The sequence below is a fragment of the Rhinolophus sinicus genome, linkage group LG05 (assembly GCF_036562045.2).
Source record: "Rhinolophus sinicus isolate RSC01 linkage group LG05, ASM3656204v1, whole genome shotgun sequence".
NCBI classification, from domain to species: domain Eukaryota; kingdom Metazoa; phylum Chordata; class Mammalia; order Chiroptera; family Rhinolophidae; genus Rhinolophus; species Rhinolophus sinicus.
In genome coordinates, this window is record NC_133755.1 from 89,019,392 (window position 1) to 89,038,460 (window position 19,069).

At 44.0% G+C, this 19,069-nt stretch overlaps 1 pseudogene; it reads left to right on the top strand.

Annotated features, from left to right (window-relative positions):
- Nucleotides 1-10,705: 10,705 nt before the first annotated feature.
- Nucleotides 10,706-15,548, top strand: LOC109450729 (small ribosomal subunit protein eS8; annotated as a pseudogene).
- The last annotated feature ends 3,521 nt before the right edge of the window (nucleotides 15,549-19,069 follow it).

Sequence of the window (19,069 nt, forward strand, 5' to 3'; positions counted from 1 at the left end):
GCTCTAGAAAGAGAGAAACAGAGAAAAGCCCTAGAAAAGTAATGTAGGAGCATTTTCCAGGATTGGTGGACATCAATGTCCAAACTGAATAGACCAAATGGTGTATAAAAATAGACCCTTCCCAAAGCACACCATCCTGGAGTTTCAGAGCACTGGAGACAAAGAGAAGATTCCTACAAAATTCTAGAGTGAAAAACAAGTGACATGAAAGGACCATGACTCAAAATAGCATTGGTTGCTCAACAACACTATTGTAGAAGATAATAAAGCTTTGCCTTTGAAGTTCTAAGAGACAATTATTTGCAGCCTAACATTCCATACCCTGACTAACTATTAATTATGTGTAGGATGAAAACATATCGAAACATGAAAATTCTCCAAAGACTGCAAGTGCCATTTACAATTTCTCACAGTGGAGGGGAGGGTGGAGGATGTGTTTCCCCAAAACAAGAAAAGGAAGCAGAAGATCAACATAAGAGAGAGGTTAGGGACCTGCCCCAGGAATAAGTAGGGAATAACCAGGTCTGCAGGGAGAAGTCAAGGGCTCTAGATTTCTCCAAGAAGATGAAACGCATAGAATTTGAACATATTGCAATGAGATCTGATAAAAGTGAACTGACATCTTACGATGCCTAACCATAGAGCTGGAAGGACTACGGGTGGAGCTGGGCCCCTTGTTAACTCTCTGGTCCTGACTTCCTGTTGGGCTTTGTGGTAACTACTGGGGTAACTAGCCATCTTGGAACTGGGGCTGTTCTTCACGTGTGCAGCCGGTTGGAGCCTTGGGTTGGAGGTGTGCATTCACGCACTGCGGTGGTGGTTTTTGTTCCTTTTTTCTTTTCCCGAATAAACCACTCTTTTGGTGGATTTTTGGAGAGTTATTTTTGCCAGTCGACAGATCTATGCTATTGGGGAAGATTTGGGGGTTGACTCACTAATAGGCATGTGGAAAACTAAACAAAAAAGCAAATAAAAATTAACTCCAGAGAGAACAAAATGTTGAAAGAAAAGTAATAATAATATACGACATGATTTAGCTATAAATCATACTTAGTCATAATAATGAAGACATGGAATCCCCGGTTACCCAAGAGGGTGGTGTAACCATATTGGGAGAATGAGCAGATGGGAAGGGGTTGCTGGGCGAAAGTTATGATGGGGAGGGCAGATGAAAGAGAATTTAATCTACATCTTATAGGGCGAGAACTTAACTGGTGGCACCCACAACTGAAAAATAAAAAAGTAGCACCGCAAGTCTCTTTTCTGCAGAAAAATTCAGATGCTGAAATTCAAAGGAATCATCTAAAATATTGAGAGTGGCTGTTCCTGGGAAGCTGGGGCAGGGAGGCAAGGAGACTGCAGCTTTTCTTAACAAGGCTGGTAGAACTTGTCGATTCTTTCAACTACAGGCCCTCTGTGTTATACTTCCGTGCTTATCCATCTGCCTGTCTTCTAGAAAGTGAGTTCTACAAGGGCAGGGACCAGGCCCCATTCGTCTTGTTGCCTCAGCACCTACCTAGCCCAGTACCTGCCAGGCAGCAGGCCCTCCATTCATGTTTGTGGAATGAATCATTGTAGGTTCAAGCTAGGAGGGAACGTCCATTCTAAACCCATCATTTTACCGGTTAGAAAACTGAGGCAACAAAGAAAAAAAACCATGTTCCCGGTGCGCAGGTGGCAAGTGGCAGCTCCAGGGCTATGCTGTCAACCTCTGGATTCTCTGTCCATTGCTCCTGCAACACTAGGGACTGCCTTCTTATCTGTATAGAAGTGACAGTTATGGGAGCTGAGCAACTCTTTGGGGAGAGGGTTTAAAAAGAGAGGAGAGGGAACAAGAAGAGGCAAGATAAGCCATCCAGAAGAAGGTGTTAGGTAGGTGTGGCTCCTAACAGAATTGTGTGACACTATCCAAGCAGAGAGAATAGGGTCTCCCAGAAGAGGAGGTGGCCACTCGGGACCCCCCAGGGGCTACTCCTTCTGAGGCCCCACTGGAGGTCAAAGTTCAAGAACACACCCCATGGCTGCTATCCAGGGATCAAGAAGTGGCTGCTGCCACCACACCAGCTTCTCAACAACCAGGAACTACACAATGGCCCTGCAACACTGCTGCAGAAAACCAGCACATTTCCACCATCTTCCTGTGAGAAAAGCAGCTAAAATGGGCGCTCACTGCTGCCTTCCATCTACCACCCGTGTGTCGATATTCAGTGGAGACTAATTTGCACCTGGAACCCTATTGCCAGCGAGTTAGAAATATGGCTTTCAGCTCTCAGAGGCCTCCAGAGAAGAAGGGGGGACTGGTTGAGCACAACCCTCCACAGACTCCTCTGCTGTTCTCATGTCATTGCTCTCATCTCTCCTTCTGTCCCAGGCAACTGCTTCAGAGACGTCTTTCTCTTCCCAAGCCCCCAAAGGAATGCCCGCCTGGGAATGAATAAACTCATGGAGGGGCCCACCGAGGTCTGTACCTTGCCAGCCCCTGAATCCCAGTGTGGTCTTAGCAAGGACACCTTGCTTCACATGCCTGAGGAAATATGAGTGTCGTCAATGGCCCCCTTGTCCTTTCCTTCTCGTCCATCAGAGAAATCATCCTGCATTCAGAGGGATGGGGGAATTTGGAGTTTAGATTGTGACTTGAGAAGAATGTTTGGCAGGATGCCAGAGCCTGACACGAAGAGGCAGGAGGGAAGCAGTGAGTTCAAGAGAAAGAACACACCGGATGTTCTCCCCAGAGGAAGTCTGATGTGATCCCTGAGCTCATGGGATCCAGCTCTGTGCCAGGGAAGTGCCCAATGTGGGCAGCCCTCGTGGGCACTGAGCAGCAGGAAGCTGGCCACCCGGGTCCCCAGGTTGGTGAGCTGGATGAGCCAGGAGACCTTTTCAGAGGTAATACCCCCTTGGGACCCCGTGAAATCTGAGGTCTCTCAGGCAGGGTGGGAAGCTATGGTCTGCCTGGCTCGAAGAGCTCCTGGTCGTGAAGACCTTTGCCCATGGAGTTTCCCCGTGACCCAGAACCTGGTCTCCCGTTCCGTCTTGCACTTGCTCTCCTTAGCCTGCCATGCTCTTGCTGTGGCACCAGGACGATCCTCCAGGGACGAGGTGGGCAGCACCCATTCTCCCTCCCTCCTGTCACAGGAACACGGGCCTTTGCCTGGTCTCCCAGCCATCCCCTGCTCCTGCCCTTCTTGGTGTCAGACAGACTTAGGTCCAAATCCAGGCTCCACCACGTTGTAGCTGTGAGACGATGGGCAAGGTGCTGTCACCCTTCTGAACCTGGGTTTTCTCATCTGACAAATGGAGCTAAAGATAACCTTCCCCCAGGGATATTGTGAGGATTAAATAAATAACATGTGTAAGGCTCTTAGCCGTGCTGGGCACATGTCTCAGTTGTCTATTGGTGTGTAAAAACCGCTCCAAAACATAGTGACTTAAAACAACAGATACTTATTATGTCTCGTGATTCTCGGGGTTTAGCTGGGTATCCTCTGCTCCTTGAGGTGGCAGCTGGGTCACTCATTTGGCTGCATTCAGCTGGGGTGGCAGGAGCAGGTGTGTACCGGCTGGATCTCTTTCTCCAGCAGGGGGTGCTTCTTGCATGGTAGCCCAGGGTTCCGAGGGAGTTCAGGCAGAAGTGGTCAGCTCATGCCTAGCCTGGAACTGGCACAGCATCACTTCTGGTACATTCTATTGATCCAAGCAAGTCCCAAGGCCAGCCCGGAATCAAGGGGAGGGAAAACAGTGTGTCCTGGTAGGAGTAGCGCCGCCACGGCCCAGGGATGGGAGAAATTATTGGGGGCTGTCTCTGGAAACAGTGTACCCAGCCCATAACCACATAACGTTAGATCAGTGGTAAATGGAGAATAGGGGGAGTTTGGCTGAGCCAATCGGATTAGCACCGTCCTGGAGTCCGGCCCGCAGCAGTTTCTCAGACGATGGAAGCTGTATCACTGGTGTCCCAGGAACAATTGGTGGACCTCGGGCATGGCAAAAAGTAACTTCACCATGTTTTTTTTCAATTCTTTTCAATCCTTTGATACCATCAAATGGGAAGCTGTCAGCTTAGTGCTAGCCTGTCTCCAGCACTTCTCTAACACTAGCTATCTCTGGCTTGGCATCTAGCAGTATCTGGCAGGCAACAGTACAGCAGGTGCTCAAATGTCATCGTTTTAGCTAAGGTCACTTCTTTATAACGTTGATGAGAAAAAAAAATCAATTCCCAGCAGGGGCCACTGTCTGTGTGGAGTTTGCATGTTCTTCACGCATCTGCGTGGGTTTTTTCTGGGGACTCCGATTTCCTCCCACGTCCCAAAGAAGTGCATGTGAGGTGAATTGGTGTGTCCCAGGCTGAGTGTGGGTGTGGATGGGTCCCCACCTTGGCCCTGGGCTGCCAGGACAGGCTCTGGCCACCTGTACCCTGAACTATAATAATAAGCAGTTTGGAAAATAATCATCTTACTTGTTTTTATTAGTTTTCTTTAAATATATGTATAGCTCACATTTATTTCAATGTTTAATATTAGAAGTGTTGTGGGTCTTTATTTAGAAGTTTGGTGATGTTTTCGTGACCAGAAATATGCTGTAGGAACTTTACTCATATTTATAGCAATTAGCCTATGGTAAAATTGGTTTGCTTATATGTCACTTCACTTAAAGTCGCAGTTTCCAAAAACCTATCGATGGCGTTACGTGAGAACTTACTGTATCTAGCTGGAATGTAGGATGTTGACTTGTTTTCCCTGCATTTATTTTTATGATTGCCAATTGATATTGGCTTTCCATTCCTGGGGGGGCATAGGGTGTTAGTTGAGTAGACAGCCAGCTCATCAGAGAGGGCAGAACCCAGGGACTTCCTAGCTCCAGGCTACAAGCTCTTTCCTGATAACCCTGCTCTCAGTGAGTCTGCTATCCCCAGAGGAAAAGCCAGTGACCACAGCACCCCCACCACCCCTAACCTGTACTCCTTACCTCCTTACCCATCAAACTTTCCTCCTCAACATTACGTTCCACTCCCCGCAGGGATTCCTTAGTGTCTTCATAGGCCTCTTCCAGAAACTTCTCTGTGCTTTACTCTTCCCAAACATTCTCCCGATTCTCTACGACAGGCCATGTGGTGCAGGGCGGAGCACTTGTGGCCTGGGGTCAGACCACCTGGGTGAGGTCTTGGTTCTATCACCTACCAGACACAGCCCCAGCCTGTTTGTGTCCCAGGACAAGAAAGCAAAGAAGGCCCCAAATTCCGTATCTCGATAGTTAAAAATTACAAATAAAGCTAACAAAATTACAAATAAAGTAAGTTCCAGCTTCCTAGGCTGACAAATATATATTCCTTATAACCAAAAACTATGTGTTTGTGTATGTGTGTGTATGCATGAGTATGCACACAGAGCGATGGTTTTTCTATGATGAAAAACCACATAAGAAAAATATAAAAATCACTGAATTTAATTCATATTGTACATGTACGTGGGTTCTGATGAGGGGCTGTCAATATTTGGATGAATAATCAATAAAATTACCCATAATTCATGAATTATTATCTATTTATTCTATAACATTTCTGTTTCTTGTTCTTGTTTCATTAAAATCACCAATTATGTTTTTATAATCAAGATTCCCATGTAATTGTTTTATTGACAGTAATGATGTGAAAGATTAAAAATAAAATGTAATTCTGTTCAAAGTATACAATTTTAATATATTTTTATTATAAATGCATTTTAAGGTAAAGTAAAAAATTAAAAAATTATTTAGTCTTTTAAATTTTGTTTAAAAAATATTCAACATTATCTGTTAAAATAAAAAAGGAAAAGGTACAAAGTATAATTGATGAATGAATACCAATTGATCATTTGTCTATACATGAATAGCACACTGTAATTTTATAATAAGTCTTGAAATCAGGCAGCATAAGTTTTTCTACTTCCTACTTCTTTTCAAATTTGCTTTTTCTATTCTAGAGCCCAGTCTTCCTAAGTCTGAAAAAGTCTCTAAGTTGCTTTCATTTATGAAAAATATTTTCACCAAGTATAGAATTTTAGGTTGATGATTTCTCTTTTCTTTTAGTACTATAAGGATGTCTCTCCATTGTCCCTTGGCTTACATAGTTTCTCATGAGAAATATGCTGTCATTCTTTTTCTTTGTGCCTCTCTAAAATGTCTTTTGCTGGGTGTTTTTATAATTTTTCCCTTTATCACTGGTTTTCAGCAATTTGATTATGATATGACTTCTTCATGTAATTTTCTTTATGTTTTGGATGTCTGAGTTCATTGAACCTCCTGAGTCTGTTGTTTTAATTCTCATCAATTTTGAAAAATTTTTTACCATTATTTCTTCAAATGTATTTTTATACCCCTGCCCCAATCTAAATCTCCAATTGCTTGTATATTAGATTGTTTGATAGTATCTCAAATGTTACAATGTTCTATTTATTTTTTCTGTCTTATTTTCTCTCTGTGTTTCATTTTCAATTTTTTTTATTGCTATATCTTCAAATTCTCTGACCATTTCTTCTACAGTCCCTAATCTGCTCTTAATCAGACCCAGTGTATTTTTATTTAAGGTACTGTATTTTTCATGTCTGGAAATAACATTTAGATTTTTTAAATAAGTTTTATTTCTCTCCTCATAGTGTTCATGTGTTTCTCTACCTTCTTGAATATATGAGGCAAATGAGGCACAGTTATCTCTTTTAATGCTAATTTCTTCATCTACTTATTTCCAGCTCTGTTTCTATTGATTGATTTTTCTCCTGATTCTGAGTCATACTTTCCATTTCTTTGCATGTCTTTTGTTGTTTATTTATTTTTAGATGCTCTCTGTCACACTGAGGAACTTTCCTTCTATTCCTAGTTTTGTGGAAGTTTTTATTAGGAATGGATGTTGGAGTTTGTCAAATGAATTTTCTACATCTATTGAAATGATGATATGGTTTCCCTTTTTCAGTTTGTTAATATGGTAAATTAAATTGATTGGTTTTCAAACATTAAACCAACTTTGCATTTCTGAGATAAAACCCACGTGGTCATGATATATTATCTCTTTTATATATTGTTGGATTTGATTTGCTAAAATTCTGTCTCTAATTTTCACATCTATGTCCATAAAGGATATTGGTCTGTAATTTGATTGGATGATTGTGAATTTTCCATTGTTTGGTGTCGGAGTTTGTTGCATTCCTTTAGGTAGTGTTGGACTTTGTACTGGTACCTAGTTAAAATACTTGGAATATGTCCTTTTGAGGCTTGTTTTAAAGATTTTCAGAACAGATACAGAGTAATTCTTAGTCTAAGGCTAATTTAGACCTCTACTAAGGCAATACCTTTCTGGGGACTGTACCCAATACCTCATGCATTATGAGGTCTTTCCACTCTGCTTTTTGGGAACACAAACTAATCCCAGCCCTGTGTGAGCTCCAGGCATTGCTCTGCCATCAGTGGCTCTTTCCCTGGCCTTTCCTTTCATGTGTGTGCAAAGCAGTACTCAGCCAAAGACTCCAGGAGACACTTCTGCAGATCTCTGGATATATGTTCAGCTCCCCGTCTCTGGGACTCTGCCCTGCAAATTCTAGCACGTTGGCCTCTTGAACTCTAAATCTGTCTTCTCAATCAGCAAGACATCCAAGCTCTGTTTGGATTCCCCCCTCCCTGCACTGAAGCCTGGAAACTGCCTCCGGCAGTGAGCTAGGGTAATTATAGGGCTCACCTCATTTGTTTCCCTTTTCTCAGGGATCCTAGTCCTGAGTTGCCTTTGTCCAAAGTCTTAAAATCATTGTTCCATATATTTTGTCTGGAGTCCTAGTTTTTTTAAGGCAGCAGAGTAAATCTAGTCCTTGTTACTTCATTATGGTGAGACACTGCAGCCTTGTTTTTGTTAATAAATTTATTTTGTGTGTGGCTGTGACATCAGAGCCTTCTGAAATGCAGATCCCGGGTCAGAGGCCCCTTTGCCTACATCTAAGAACAGTACTAACTAGATGTGTTACTTTGGACCCATTGCTAATCTTCTCTGTGCCTCTGTTTTCATTTCTGTCAATTGGAGGGGACAATAATAATATTGACCCTAAGGATTGTTGTGATAAATGGGCCAGATTTAACATGCTTAGCCCTTAAATGGTGCCTGGCATACAGTAAGTGAGTGTTCACTAAATGTGGATTATTTTAGGGACAATCAAGACCACCCAATTAGGGCTCCTTCAATCTCCCCCCACCTCTATTCAGAGAAAGAGTCCTTCCTTTTTGTCTAAGGCCATCATATCCCCTGGTTGATGAGGTAAAAAGGTATTTTTTGGTCATATTTTCTCTTCATTCCTTTCTTCACCTAGGTTTTTCAGAGTCTCTCTCTCTCTCTCTCTCTCTCTTTCCACAGACTCTTTTCCCTCAGACTAAAACATATTTCTGTCTACTGCCTTCTAAACACAAACAAACAAAAACAGTCCCTTTCCTACCTCCCCCTTCAGCTCCTTTCCTCTGGCTTTATTTCCTTCTGCTGCCAAATTTCTTGAAAGAGGGCTCTGTCCTCTCTTCCTCCATTCCTCACCTCATGCTTACCCGCCATCTTCATGCACCCTGCCCCGTTCACACATTGCTCTCTCGTGCGGCCACCTTCTAACTGCAGTAGCCACTTCTTTTTTTTTTAAAGAAATTAATTAATTACTTTAATTACAGTTGACATTCAATATTATATTAGTTTCAGGTGTATAGCATGGTGGTTAGGCATTTATATAATTTACAAAAGTAATCCCCCCGATAAATCTAGTACCTGCCTGGCACCATACATAGCTATTACAATATTATTGACTATAATCCCTATGCTGTACTTTACATCCCTGTGACTATTTTGCAACTACTAATTATACTTCTTACTCCCTTCACCTTTTTCACCCTGCCCCTCCCATCCCCCTCCCATCTGGCAACCATCAGTTTGTTCTCTGTGTCTGAGTCTGTTTCTGCTTTGTTTCTTAATCCTTGCTCTACTCAGCCTCCCTAGAGAACGGGACATTGAATGAAACCTCTCCTTATGGCCTTGATGGTTCTATTCATAATGGGCGTTAGACTTAGACGACCGAAGTCCCTGACAGAACTCACGGGGCCAAAGAAATATTCCCTCCTGAAGCACATAGCTTGTGTTCTAGAGCATGCTCCAGATACCCAATATTTAGGAATGCTTTGCCCAAACAGCCCGAGGCCTACTTCCAGAGCCTGCAAGGACTTTTCCCTTGGTTTGTCCTCTTGAGGGTGAAGCCTGACTGGTATGTGACCCCTGGGCCTGAGGGTGATCAGGCAGCTATTTGTAGGTGAAGAGCATGGGCAGAGCTTGGCTGTGTGGTTGGAATGCACAAGCACATTAATACGAGACCCTTCACTCTGCAGGAAAAGCCGAGTGTGAAAAAAAAAGAAAAGAAAGCAGGCTGTGTGCTAGGAGCTGTTGGTGCATTTTCTTGGGCCCTGCACGTGTTAAGGGTGAGCTTGATTCTGCCCTATGGGCTGTCCTGCCAGCTCTCCAACCACTTTCCCTGTCTCCTTCACTAACATTACTCCCACTCCCATCCTCCTGAAAAAGGCTTCCCCAGAAGCCAGGGTTTGGCCTCCGTGTTCTCCCTCCTCTGTGCCCGTCCCTCGGGGCACACACTATGCAGCATCTACACATCCGCCTCCACCTCCAGTGAGGAAGGCCGCCTGGTCACCTTGGTTTCCCTAGCAGAGCTGGCACTCACTGGGAGCTCCCACAATGTTCGTTGAATGACAAAGCGAATGAATAAACATAGCTCACGCATTGGCTCCCATGGTCTAAATTCACCCTGTTAAGCTTTCATTTCTCCTGTGGATGTGATGAAAAGACTAAGAGCAGGAGCTCTAGAGTTGGGCTGCTGGGCTGCAAACCCCAGCTCAGCACTTATAAGCTGGGTGCGCTCTCAGGCTAGTCATTCAACTGCTCTGTGCCTCAGAATAATTCTCAGCACAACGGGAATGGTCATAACACCTACTCAATTAGGATGCCATGAGGACTAAGAGAGCTAATCCACAGGTTTCCACTTCCCTTCCTCTCTGCCTTTGCTTGTGCTGTTTGTCCTACCTGCAATGCCATTGGCATCATCTCCGTTTAGTGAAGCTTATCTGTTCTTCAAGACCCAACTTACACACCCCACCACCTTGTAGCCTTCCCAGATGCCCACAGGCTGGTGTTTCCTCCCCAGTTAAACAACAATGACACGCTTCCTGAAGACCAAAATACTACTCTACCTCAGGTAATGGTTATGCCTGTCTGTGCCCCCACTCTCCCCCATTGAATTGGAGCTTCTTGAGGGCAGGGGCTCCATAGTTAGTGCTTAATGGATGCTTATTGAATGAATGAATGAATGAATGAATGAATGAATGAATGAATGAATTTGCTGGATATTCCAGATACTCTGACAATGTTCTGATGGATCTACAGGGACTGTTTTTAGGAAGTCTTGAATTTAAGCCTCTAAGATAGCAAACACATCTTTAATCCTTTGGATTAAAAGGGACTTTGGCTTGCTGAAGATCCACCTCCACCATGCTGAGAGTTCGTTATTAGCAGGGAGCTGACCTGGGAGGCAATAAGGGCAAAAGGTCTTTCCTGCTGTCTGTGCTGTAATATGGAGAGAGCATGGTGTGGCATGAAGATTAGATGACACCGTGTTTTCAAAGGCCTAGCTGCGCTCTTTCCTGCTGGTGCCAAGCCATGGACATCTCTTGGTACGACTGGCACAAGAGCTGCAAGACCTGGGGCAAGAGAAAGCCCTACCACAAGATGCAAAAATATGAGCTGGGGCTCCCTGCTGCCAACACCAAAATAGGCCCCCACTGCATAAGCAGTCCGTATGCAGGGACGCAACAAGCAGTACCATGCCTTGAGACTGGACATGGGGAACTTCTCCTGGGGCTCCAAGTGTTATGCACACAAAAGAAGGATTATTGATGTCTACAATGCATCCAACAATGAACTGGCCCGCACCCAGACCCTAATGAAGAACTGTATCGTGGACTTCATAAAAAAATATCCAAGATGGTGGAGTAGATAAACACTGTGCCTGCTTCCTTTCATGAAAACATTAAAATCACAACTAAATTATAGAACAATCAACCTGGAGAGCCATCTGAAATCTGGCTGAACAGAAGTTTTATAACTAAGGATATAAAGAAGAAGCCACGTCGTTGAGACTGGTAGGAGGGGTGGAAACCCGAAACGGCCTGGCTTCAAACCTCTGTGGGGTAGTTGAGAACAAGGAGGGATATCTCAGCTGCAGAGGTTCCCCCCTGAGGAGCGAGAAACCCCAGCCCCACACCAGTCTCCTCAGCCCAGAGTACTGGTGCTGGGGAGAGGAACCCCCACAATCTCTGGCTTTGAAAAACACTGGGGCTTCTGACCGTTGGGGTGGGACCACAGGCTGTGGGAGACCCAGACATTCTCATAAACGACCTGCACATGGACTCTCTCACTTGCAGGCACTCACCTGGGCTGTGGCGGAGTGACAGTAACTCAGGGGGCATCAAAGGCATACAAGGGGTAAGACTGAGGTGTCAAGCTTCAGGGGGAGGGCTGGAGGAAAGCGACATTTTCCTGAAATGCAGCCGACAGGTGGACGCCTTCTTTAATGTGTTGAGCCCGCCCCCACAGGAAAAATCTGAATCTGATTGGCCTGGTGAGCTCCACTGCTATACCCTGCTGACTCCTTGAGACCCTGCCTGACCCAAGTTGCCCAATACCAGAGGCACTTTCTCCAAGAGCAGCCAGCCCCACCCGCTTTGTACTCTTTCTTGAAAAACTATCAGAGTCCGCAGGACCCAGGTGGGCGGCAGCTGGCCTCAGTGTGCTCTGAGACTCTTCCCGAGTGGCTCCAGGCTCAGCATTGGCACCAACCAGAGTCTACATTAATCTGTTGACCACAATTCTCCCCACTCTAGTGACTCCCTGAGACCCTGCCTCATCCAACTCATGTACCACACGAGGCTTTATCAGGGGCTGAACCTTAAGGGATCTAGCAAATGGCAGCAGGCCTTGGGGTGTCCTGGCTTTTTGCAGAACTACCCCAGACTCGGTACTGGTGGCAGGCATCGTCAGTTTGCAGTATAGCCTCTCCCACATGCTTCCAGGTTTAACACAAGCAGTGAAAAAAAGGATCACTTTGTAGTTCCCACCAGGTAGTCCCCAGCTGACCACAAGCAGTGGGTGACCTGGGCCTGCACTGGAGCCCTTCCCAAGAGGCCCCAGAACCAACCTACCCGGAGGTTGGCTTCAGACCACAGCAGAGCACTGCCTAATTAGCCCCACAAGCAGCACACCCAACGGGCCATCTCAACAGTCACCAGAGCCTTCTGGGGCAAATCCCACTCAGTTGGGTAAGACCCCACACAGCAGCTTGTAAGCTGTGGATGTGGCCATACCTCATAGCCAATCAGCCTGAGGGTCAATCCCACCCACTGACATGCCAATAGCAACCAAGGCTCAACCATAAGTGGAGGGCATGCACAACCCACACAAGGGACTCTCCTGAAGCACCCAGAGTAGGTGACCAGGGAGACTGTGCCAGGGCTCCTCAGGGCACCTACTACATAAGGCCACCTGGCCAAGACTGGGGTCATAGCAGATCTATCTCATATGTAGAAACAAACACAGGGAGGCAGCCAAAATGAGGAAACAGAAATATGTCCCAAATAAAAGAACAGGAGAAAACTCCAGAAAAATAATTAAACAAAATGGAGGCAAGTAACCTACCAGAGACAGAGTTCAAAACAATGGTTAAGGAAGCTCAAGGAACTTAGTAAGAACTTCAACAAACATACAGCAATGTAAAAAAAGACACAGAAACTATAAAAAACAACCAGTCAGAAATAAAGAATATATAACTGAAATGAAGAATACACTAGAAGGAATCACCTTCTAACAGACTAGATGAAGCAGAGCATCGAATCAGCAATTTGGAAGACAAGGTAGCAAAAACACCCAATCAGAACAACAAAAAGAAAAAGGAATCCAAAAAAATGAGGATAGTTTAAGAGACCTCTGGGACAACATCAAGCGTAACAACATTCCCATCATAGGGGCACCAGAAGGAGAGAGAAAGCAAGGGAATGAGAACCTATCTGAAGAAATAATGACTGAAAACTTTCTTAAGCTGGTGAAGGAAATAGGCATACAAGTCCAGGAAGTGCAGAGAGTCCCAAACAGGATGAACCCAAACAGGTCCACAACTAGATACATTATAATTAAAATGGCAAAGATTGAAGACAAAGAGGGAACCCTAAAAGCAGCAGGAGAAAGGCAGCTAGTAACTTATACGGGAGCCCCCAAAAGACTATCAGCTGATTTTTTTAACAGAGACTTTGCAGGCAAGAAGGGATTGGCAGGAAATATTTCAAGTGATGAAAACCAAGGACCTACACCCAAGACTCCTCTACCCAGCAAGGTCTCATTTAAAATTGAAGGACAGATAAAGAGCTTCCCAGACTAAAAAAAGCTAAAGGAGTTCATTACCACCAAACCAGTATCATAAGGGATGTTAGAGGAACTTCTTTAAGATGAAGTGGGGGGAGGATCAAAATTATGATAATAAATTGGCAATAGCTGCATATCTATCAACAATTACATTCAGTGTAAATGGATTAAATGCTCCAATCAAAAGACAGAGAACGGCTGAGTGGATAAGAAAGCAAAACCCTTACATACGTTGCCTAGAAGAGAATCACTTGAGATTGAAAGACACACACACACAGATGGAAAGTAAAGAGATGGAAAAAGATATTTCATGAAAATGGAAACAAACAAAAAGCTGAGGTAGCCATACTTATACCAGGCAAAGGCTATAACAAGAGACAAAGAAGGACCCAGTAATCCCATTTCAGGGTATTTATCCAAAGAAACCCAAACACTACTTCGAAGGAATGTGTGTGTCCATATGTTCATTGCAGCATTGTTTACAATGGCCAAGATGTGGAGGCAGCCTGGTGTCCGTCGATGAAAGAATGGATAAAGAGAAGGTGATACATATATACAGTGGAATATTGCTCAGCCATGGAAGGGAATGGATTCTTGCTAATCTTTGGCAACATGGATAGATCTGGAAGGTATTGTGCTGAATGGAATGTCAGACAGAGAAAGACAGATGCAATGTGATTTTGCTTATATGTGGAATCTAAAGAGCAAAATAAACAAACAAATCAGAAACAAACTCATAGATACAGAGAATATTTTGATGGTAGCCAGATGGGACGGGGGTTGAGGATGTGGGTGAAAAAAGAGGAGGTGATTAAAAAGTACAAATTGGTTGTTACAAAGTAGTCATGGGCATGTGGGGTACAGCATAAGGAATATAGTCAATAATATTGTAATAACTATGTATGGTGTCAGATGGGTACTAGATTTGTTGGGGTGATAGATGGGAGGGGGTTAGTGGGCAGAGTGCAAAAGGTGAAGGGATAAAGTACAAATTGGTAGTTACAAAGTAGTCATGGGATGTAAAGTAAAGCATAGGGAATATAGTCAATTATATAGTAATAACTCTGTATAGTGCCAGGTGGGTACTAGACTAGTCAGGGGGATCACTTCTTAAATTATATAAATGTGTAGCCTCTATGCTGTACGCCTGAAATTAATATAGAATAATATTGAATGTCAACTGTAATTGAAAAATTAAAAGGTGGGGGGAAGGTGAGGGGCAATAAGTTGTCCAAATTTCCAGGTATAACATAAATAAGTCATGGGGATGTAATGGGGAATATAGATAATAATATTGTGATAGCGTGGTACGGTGTCAGATGGTTGCTGGACTTATCATGGTGATCACTTCTTTAGGTATATAAATGTTGAATAACTATGGTGTAGCCTTGAAACTAATACAATACTGTATGTTAGCTGTATTTTAATAAAAAATATTTTAGAAAATAAAGTACTGATACAGGGTAGGGCATGATAAATGTTGAAAACATTAGGCTAGCTGAAAAAAGCCAGTCACAATAGATAACATATTATGATTCCATGCATATGAAAGTCTACAATAGGGAAATGTAGAGACAGAAAGTAGGTTTGTGGTTACTTAGGGCTGGAGTGGGGGATTAGAGGGGTGCTAAAGGATACAGTGTTTCTTACTGAGGTGATGAAAATATTTTACAGTTGACTGTGGTGATGGTTGCTCTATCACTGTATGAAAATCCATTGAATTATACACTTTATATGGGTGAATTGTATGGTATGTGAATTATATCTCAATAAAGTTATTTTTGTTTTAAAAAAAGAACTCATTGACAGCACACCGTACCACTATGCACTGTCCCTGGGCCACAAGAAGGGGGCCAAGTTGACTCCTGAGGAGGAAGAGATTTTTAAAAAATGATCAAAGAAAACTCAGAAGCAATATGATGGAAGGAAAGAGAATGCCCAAATCAGTTAGTTGTCTTTTAAGGAGCAGTTCCAGCGGGGCACGCTTGTTGCATGCAGTGCTTCACCACCAGGCCGGGGTGGCCAAGCAGATGGGTCTGTGCTGGAGGGCATGGAGCTGGGGTTCTATCAGAGGAAAACCAAGGCCTAGACAGGTAAATAAATCATCCTCCCTCCTATCTTTGGTCATGTAATAAAGGTGTTTAATATTCTAAAAACAAACAAACAAACAACAACAACAACAAAACACCTAGCAGGGTGCCTGATGTGATGCTGGCCCTCAAGAAATGGCAGAATCAGCATCAATGTTTTGGGCTTTTTTGCTATTGTTAGGAAAAACTGAGTTTGCAGGGAAAGAGGGCTGGCAAGCTGATTCACTGCCATCAGCAAATAGTAATTTCTGCTTGAGAACTATTTTTCCATTTCCAGCCCCAATACATGTATTAGTTTTCCTATTGCTGCTATATAACAAATTACCACAAGGTCGGCAACAATGCAAATGTATTGTCTCACAGTTTTGTAGGTCAGAGGTCCAACGCGGTCTCATGAGGTTAACCTCAGGTGTTGGCAGGGCTGCAGGGCTTTCTGGGGCCTCCTTCCTCCATCTTCAAAGCTAGGAATGGTAGGTGGAGTATTTTTTTATTATTATTATTGGAGAAGGGGAACAGGACTTTTTATTGGGGAACAGTGTATACTTCCAGGGCTTTTTTTTCCAAGTCAAGTTGTTGTCCTTTCAATCTTAGTTGTGGAGGGCACAGCTCAGCTCCAGGTCCAGTTGCTGTTGCTAGTTGCAGGGGGCGCAGCCCACCATCCCTTGCGGGACTCGAGGAATTGAACTGGCAACCTTGTGGTTGAGAGCCCACTGGCCCATGTGGGAATCGAACCGGCAGCCTTCGGAGTTAGGAGCATGGAGCTCCAACCGCCTGAGCCATCAGGCCAGCTCAGGTGGAGTCTTTATGCTGCCATCTCCCTGACATTCTTCTGTCATCATATTGTACCTTCTCTCTGAACCCTCCACCAGGAAAGTTTCTCCACTTTTAAGGATTTATGTCATGAGGTTGGCCCACCTGGATGAATCCAAGGTCATCTGCCCATCTCAAGGTCCATACCCTGTGTCACATCCACGAAATCCCTTTTGCCGTTTAAGGTAACATATTCACAAATTCCTAGGACATCATGGGGTGGGCTCATTATTCTGACCAACACAGTAAATTATCTTACAAGGTGTCCTAGTATATTTTCTGTGTAGTGACTGTCTGGGCTCATCTTCACAGTGTATCCTCCTCCTCCCCCTCCTCCTCCTCCTCCTCCCTCCTCCTCCTCCTCCTCCTCATCATCATCATCACAACAAATCGTAAGGTGGAGTATTTGACATGTCGGGCACTGTTTAAGGATGTGATGTTTCTGAACTTATTCAGTCTCCACAAAAACCTGACGGGGCTCCCCGCTCTAAGTTTAGTCTGTGCGTAGTGACTTCCTTCCAAACAGCAGAGTCAGGAAGGTGGGGGATCGTCACAAAAGAGAAACCTGATGAATGCGTCCTCAGCCAGGTGATCACCATGGTCAATAGCAACAAATACGAATTACGTTGCTAGTACAAGGTGTGACAATTAAGTTCGCGAACTTGTTGCAACGCTGTTGCTAACCTTTTTTTTTTTATATATATGAGGGGCTATTCATTATGAATTGTACCAATTGGACAAACATTTAACCAAGTTGACTATTTGGAAGTGCTGAACAGACTGCTTGAAAAAGACAAAAACGACCTAAACTTTTTGCCAACAATTTATGGCTCTTGCATCGTGACAATGCACCAGCTCACAAGGCACCGTCTGTGAGGGAGTTTTTAGCCAGTAAACAAATAAGTGTATTGGAACACCCTCCCTACTCATCTGATCTGGCCCCCAATGACTTCTTTCTTTACCTGAAGATAAAGGAAATATTGAAAGGAAGACATTTTGATGACATTCAGGACATCAAGGGTAATACGATGACAGCTCCGATGGCCATTCCAGAAAAAGAGCCAAAATTGCTTTAAAGGGTGGACTAGGCACTGGCATCGGTGCATAGCTTCCCAAGGGGAGTACTTCGAAGGTGACCGTAGTGATATTCAGCAATGAGGTATGTAACACTTTTTCTAGGATGAGTTTGCGAACTTAATTGTCCAACCTTGTATGTACTATTGATAAGGTGTAATGAGAAGGGCACTTTGCTCCTGTGATCTTCCTCCCCGAAATCCATAATCCCAGTACAATCCTAAGAAAAACATCACACAAACTCCAATAAAGGTGCATCCTACTATATACCTTATCAGTCCACACCAAGACCCTAGTAAAGGGGCTTCAAAAACTGTCAACTTCATCAGAAACAAAAACAGTCTAAGGAGCTGTTAGTCAAGAGGAGCCTAAGGGGACATGACAACTAAATGTAATGTGCTATCCTGGTTGGGATCCTGGCACAGAAAAAGGACACTAAGTAAAAACTAAGGAAATCCGAATAAACTGTGGGTTTTAGTGAATAGTAACATATCAAAATTGGTTCATTAATTGCAGCAAATGTTAATAATAGGGAAAACTGGCTGTGACATAGATGGGAGCTCTACTACTGTCTCAATTTTTCTGTAAATCTAAAACTTTTCTAAAAAATAAAGTATATTATAAAAATAAAAATAATAAGTAATTTAATAAACTCTATATAATAAGTGCTATCATTATCCCCATTTCACAGATAAGGGGAAAAGGCACATAGAGGTAACTTGTCCTATAAATAGTGGAGCAGAATCTGGCTCCAAAGTCAGTGCTCTTAACCACCATGACGTTTTCTTCTCTAGGAGCTGCCCAATCTCCCCCGTTAGCCCCAAATTTCCCCAAAGTCAGGATCCGTCTTTTCCCTCAGACTAGGGGCAGGATTGTGTCACTCTTCCTTGAGGGGCAGAGGCTATGTTTTCTGCCAGACTGGGCATTATCTCCCGGCCACTGGGAGGTCCAGTGCAAAGATACATCCTGAGTTTTGGGGATGAGCCAATACTTTTCAACCAGCAGTGCTTTTGCCTCCCCCACCCAACCACCCATGGGACATTTAGCAGTGTCTGGAGACATTTTTAGTTGTCACAACTGGGGGAGTGCTACTGGCGTCTAGTGGGTAGAGACCAGAGATGCTCCTAAGCCCAGGAAAGCCCCCAAAAACAAAGAATGATCTGATCCCAAAATGTCAATAGTGCCAAGATTGAGAAACCCTGGATAGACTCTGTTTCTAACATGCTCCCATTTTCCTAATAAGGACATATGTGTCATATGTGTCTCACCATGTGTACCAATTTTTGATTTGGGAATTATGGGAACCTAAGTATAGCAGTGACTGGAAGGAGGGACAGCAATGACTGTATCCCTATAGGAGGGAGCCATCCTTGGGAACAAAGCAGGGAGGAGCCAGGGCAGGGCCTTGCTCCTGTCTCTGCCAGCCCTGCCTCAATTGCCTAGACTACCTGACCTCCATTAAGGCCTTCTTGGCAGAGCCGCCAGAATGCCCTATTTCCTGGGATAGAAAGAAGTTACCAGCCCTGAAGAGGTCACGGCTGAGTCAGCCCTTCTTGGCCTCAGCTCCATGAGCACATGGAGACATGAAAGAGACATCCACATCATGGCTCATGGCTTGCTTGGGGCAGCCAGACCC